The following is a 6,000-nucleotide window of genomic DNA, read 5'->3' as shown; positions in this document are numbered from 1 at the left end:
AACTCACATAATCATGCATATAATCACATAATTGCATATTAAATCAATTATGGCCCTCCTGGCCCCTTAATCCAGGCATTAAGCCACATTAGGGAATTTGGGCCGTTACGATAGTGGTCGTCGACTACTTCACGAAGTGGGTCGAGGTCGAGCCACTCGCTACAATCACCTCCAAAAAGGCCTTGGATTTCCTCACTAAAAACATAGTTTACCGGTATGGGCTCCCGAGGATGATAGTCTCCGACAACAAATTGCAATTCGACAGCGAAGTTTTCACAGACTTCTGTTAGCGGCATGGAGTTATCAAGAGCTTTTGCTCCGTGGCCCATCTGCATGGCAATGGCCAAGTGGAAGGAGTTAACAAGACACTCAAGTCCACTTTGAAGAGAAGACTGGAGCAAGAAAAATGATCATGGCTCGAGGAGCTTCCTAAGGCATTGTGGAGCTACCGCATCACTGCCAGGACCTCCACCGGCCATTCACTCTTCTCGATGGCCTACGGGTATGAGGCAATGCTCCCAGTTGAGGCAGCAATCTCCACACACCGACGGGATACGTTTGACCCAACTACGAACCATGCTTTACTACGGGAATCCCTGGATCACGTGGAGGAGTTGCACTGTAATGCCCTGAAATCCCTAATGCGGTTTAATGACTGGATTAGTAGGCCGGGAGGGCCATAACTGTTTAATTAGGCCATTAAATGAATATATGCATGTTTATGTGAATTATATTATCATATGATGTTATATGCATGCATGTGGGTCCACATTTGATTATTAGGGTGTTTTGGTAATTTGGCCCGTTGTGGGTATATTTGTGTACTTTGGGGCATATTGTGAGTTATGGATGAGATCCCATTATTATGGAGATATATTCGAGCTATTCGGCATGAGACAGTCTTATATTATAAATTAGCGGTTTTGTCATAACGGGGTCTTTTATTGGGATATTGAGTAATGATAATGTTATTTGATGATAAATTGGGAGTTATTGAGATCAGGAGGAAATTCTGGTGTTGACGGTGAGAACTCGTCAACTAAGTTGAGTTGGAAAAAGTTATCAAGTAAGGATCGTCAATCAAAAATAAGCTATAGAAATCAAAGTAATAACTCAAGAACAATGACAGAATAACAATGGAGAAATCAATCTTTCATTCACTCTCAAGCCTTTTCTACAGTAAAACTCCCAACCCCCCTTCAGGTGGGGTTAGAGTTCATTTTATAGTAGGCTCTAATGGCCCTGGGTACATGGTGGTCCAGGAGACCAAGTGGTACATAAGTACTCTGTCAAGAGAGTGGCTCCAGAGGTGGTGGCCGTGCATCTAGTACACTGGCAGGCGTCAGGAAGGTGTCTCCACTACTCGTCCGTACTCATGTCAGAAGAGTGGTGGCAGGCGTAGTGGTGTCGACTCTAACCCTTGGCCGTAGACGTATAGGCCATTACTCCTGTCCCTGCATTCCCACTCCTCCATTGGTACGGGTGTCCGTATTTGGACGTACAAGGTCTTGAGGGCCGTACCCAGCATGGGAACGTACAAGTACGTTCCATTCAACTCATACCCGGGCCCCTAAGCGTTGGGGTCCATCTGGTGGCGTGGCTCCTAAGCGGCTCGCGAGCCTCCTTCGCGAGGCCTCCCTTGCATGGGCACCTGAAGGTGTGGCTCCCAAGGGTACACCCTCCGCACGGCATGGAGCGCTAGGGGCGCGAGGCCGAATGCATGCCCTGACGCGAGGCCATGCGAGGTCGTGCCTGCTTCGGACGCGAGGCCACGCGGGGCCGTGGCTGCGCGCGCGAGACGAGGGGCCTTGCTGGTGCTGGGCGCGCACGAGACGAGGGGGCCTCGTTGGTGCTGGTCGCGCGCGAGACGAGGGGCCTCGCTGGTGCTGGGCGCGCGCGAGACGAGGGGCCTCGCTGGTGCTGGGCGCGCGCGAGACGAGGGGGCCTCGCTGGTGCTGGGCGCGCACGAGACGAGGGGCCTCGCTGGTGCTGGGCGCGCGCGAGACGAGGGGGCCTCGCTGGTGCTGGGTGCGCGCGACGAGGGGGCTCGCTTGATGCTGGGCGCGCGCGACGAGGGACCTCGCCTGGTTCTGGCGCGCGTGAGACGAGGGTGCCCCGCTGATGCTGGGCGCGCGCGACGAGGGGCCTCGCCTGGTGTTGGCGCGCACGAGATGAGGGGGTCTCGCTAATGCTGGGCGCGCGCGACAAAGGGCCTCGCCTAGTGCTGGCACGCGTGCGACGAGGGGCCTCGCCTGGTGCTGGCGCATGCGAGGCCATCTGGGCTGCCGTGCGAGTGGCAACAGTGGCTCAGGGTCATTCCAACCCAGCCATATTTTTTGGGGCGTTTATGGGGGCCTAAGCATACATGTTGAGTCTTTTAAGGGCTAAGAATATTGAGCGTTCACATCTGGGAGTTTTGACTATAGTGTCCTCGGGGGTGTTTTCGGGACCCCGAGCACTAGGTTTTATTTGAGGTTACTTAAGCTTGAAGAAGTTTGTCAGATAGCACCGTACGTTAGAAAACCCTTTCTCTCTTCCCGTTAGTTCATTTTACCATTCGAGACATAGCGATCCTAGGAAATATTAGAAGCTTCTTGACCGAAGGATTTGATGAGAAACAACCCAATCAAAGGTAATCTAAGTTTTAAGTTTTGAGTTTTTAGTGTTTCTAAGCTTCGAATTGGATTTTGTGAATCGTTGAGTTTTTGGTTCATTTGAACCTCGGGATTGATGGTTTTGGATCATTGGGAAGTTTGGGAACTTTGATTTTTGGATTTGTAAGTGTTTAGGTATTTTTTTGGAAGGTTTTGGATGAAGGAGATCGAGTTTGTGGCTGATTCTGGGTTGGGGGCCGTGGCCCTAGCTCGAAGAAGTAGGTGGAGGAATTTTGGCCTTGCTGGGCGCCGCGGCCCTTGCTCCTGGTGTGGCTGGGGGCCGCGGCTCAAGGTGCTAGGGCTGCGGCTCTTGGGTGGTTTTGAGCCCGTTTGAGTGTTTTGACCTCGGGAATTTGGTTTTAGGCCTCGGGATTGTTCCCACTACCCGGATTAGTGGGGATTGATGTCCTAGAGGCTAGATCTTGGTTTGGGAACCCTTGTTGTTCATTTTATTGATGGTGTCCCATATTTGGTTATGAATAGGTGACCACTAAAGGACTATAAGTCAGATCGTTCTCAAGGGTCGTTCTTTTATTCATTCTCACTCGAATCAGAGGTAAGAAAACTGCACCCTGTGTAGATGACATGCATGATTGTTGTTGATGCATGTTGGTTGCTAAATGTGGACATTGATTGCATATTAAATGCTTAGCAGAGATTGCTTACCTGTGTATGTCATTGATTAGTCAGGGACGGCACTGGTCGCGTATTACTGACCTGTGAGTCAGAAACGGCATAAGCGTCCTGAACACAGGGCCGATTAAAAGATTAGATCTAATCGATATCAGCATTGAATGACTCTAGAGCATTAATGCTAGACCGACCCTAAGGTCGATGAAAATTATAAGTGCTTGACTAGCCTAGGACTAGTTACTTAGAGCCAGGGCCAATGGCCTAGGTGACAGCTTGTCACATGGCTAGGGAGCGGAATCCCATGGTTATGACTCTATGGTCACGTGATAGGTTATATTGGTGACTAGTTCATCGAGCACCTATCTTATAAGCTAGTGAAAGGTTCACTTATTTGTAAAGCCCTGGTGACCCTATTGTAACATGGCTAGAGGGAACGGAACCCACCTTAGTGACTTTTGCGACTGTCACTCATCTGTTTTGGACTGGAAGTCCTGAATGATTATTATGATCATTGTTGATATTATATTCATGCTATATTGTGTTTTTTTGCTGGGCCTTGGCTCATGGGTGCTATGTAGTGCAGGTAAAGGGAAAGAAAAGCTCACCCAGCCTTGAGTGGAGAGCTTAGGTGGTGTTGTGTACATATGCGGTCGCTTAACCACCACGGCCAAGGAAATCTCAGAGGAACTAGGGGGTTTACCCTATTTTTGCCGCTTAGGTCAGCGGGTTTGTAAATTTGAAACAGTAATGACCATTTTGAGTTGTAAATAACTTGTAAAAGTTTTTTATGGGCCCATGAATAGTTTTATGCGTTAATAAAATATATCCTTTATTTTTTATTGGTTTTCCACCTTAGCCTGTTAATAACACTTAGAAGCACATTTTTAACCAAAGAACTCGGGTAGCGAGTTAAATTTCTGGTTCACCGTTCACCGTAACTGTTCTGGGGTAACCAGGATGTTACATGCGCGAAGCTTCTCAGCTTCGAGTAGCATCCTACCAGCAGAAGGTAGCCAAGTATTTTAACTCCAAAGTGAAGGATAGAAAGTTTGGGGTCGAAGATCTGGTGTTGCAAAGAGTTTTCTTAGCCACCTGGGACCTTGGTGCAGGAGTGCTGGGACCTAAATGGGAAGACCCATACCAAGTTAAGAGCATTGTGTGTCCGGGAACATACAAGCTAACCCGACTAAGTGGGGAGTTGATTCCTCATGCCTGGAATGCTGAACATCTTCGTCGGTATTACTAATGATATGAGCAGCAAACATTATTTGTTTCTGTAATACCCTTTGTAGCCTTCAGGCACACTTAATGGAAACCGTGTATGTAAAACACGGTAAGAAATTTATTGCATGCTTATATCTTTTGGTTTCCTTTACCGTATTAATGTTATGCAATAACACTCGCTCGCCTGGACAAGTGTTCGCGGACAAGTCTCCGATCACTTGGGGGGCATGGGGTTTGGGAACGTTCGAGGAAACTAAGCTTGTCAAGCGGAATAAGCCTAGCGTCGTCACCCCGGGTATAGAAAAAATCCAAGAAACTAATTGAATCTAACCTAGGAGACTAAGAAGAATAGGATTAACACCTAGAAATTAGACAATCCTAGTAGCGCGAGAATAAACTTTGGTCACTTCTCGTTGACACTGAGCCCGAGGAGTTCTGAACAAGTCTATTTATCTCGAGATGCGAACGGAAGGCCGAGTACCCCGTACTTGGTCACAGGGGAGACTTGGGACACCTCCCGTGGACATTGCGCTCGAGGGGCCTGAACTCAAGTCCGGGAGATCCGTGACATGGGGAGCTTGGCTAGTCGATGAGCAAAACACCCCTAATGTCACCTGATCCCATAGGAAACCTAGAGAAAACCCACCATAAAAGTCTAATAGCGCGAACTTAGAAATTCATGTTACCTCCCGAGGACAGCGCGCACCCAAGGAGTAATAACCAAATCCTAATCTTCGAGATAGGGACGGATGCCCAAGCTATTTGTGCTTGTACAACTCATTAACACCACCTCCCAACGATGTCGAGCCCGAGGAGGTGTGAGACAATCCGAAAGCGATGAGATATGCACTCGAGGGGCAGGCGATTTCATGTGCAAGGACTCCTGAAAGCCCGAATCTTTGGATTGTGGGGACACGGGAGGACTCCGAGTTAGGTCAAGGTCCTTGAGTCGGTTGGCTGTGTTAGGCCAATGGTAAACTTCGCATTAAAGTTACTTCTAGGATGATGAGCCTACAAGAGACACTAAACACTAGAATCACCTATAAAACATTTGGAGTTCTTGTTCTCGTGGCATTCATGTTACATTGAATTTATAGAACCAAGTGTTTAAAACGGTGTGAGTTCTTGTTCTTATGGCAATCTTGCTACGTTGAATTTATAGAACCAAGTGTTTAAAAAAGGTTTGAGTTCTTGTTCTTATGGCAATCTTGCTACGTTGAATTTATAGAACCAAGTGTTTAAAAAAGGTTTGAGTTCTTGTTCTCATGGCAGTATGTTACGTTGAATTTATAGAACCAAGTGTTTTTAAAAAAGGTTTGAGTTCTTGTTCTCATGGCAGTATGTTACGTTGAATTTATAGAACCAAGTGTTTAAAATAGTTTGAGTGCTTATTCTCGTAGCAATTAGGTTATGTTGAATTCATAGAACCAAACCAAATAAAAAAATAAGGCAAGCTGCATAATTCTTAAATGGGAAAGTAATTACAACT

The sequence above is a fragment of the Humulus lupulus genome, chromosome 1, assembly GCF_963169125.1.
Source record: "Humulus lupulus chromosome 1, drHumLupu1.1, whole genome shotgun sequence".
Taxonomy (NCBI): domain Eukaryota; kingdom Viridiplantae; phylum Streptophyta; class Magnoliopsida; order Rosales; family Cannabaceae; genus Humulus; species Humulus lupulus.
Note: the sequence above shows the minus strand (reverse complement) of the source record.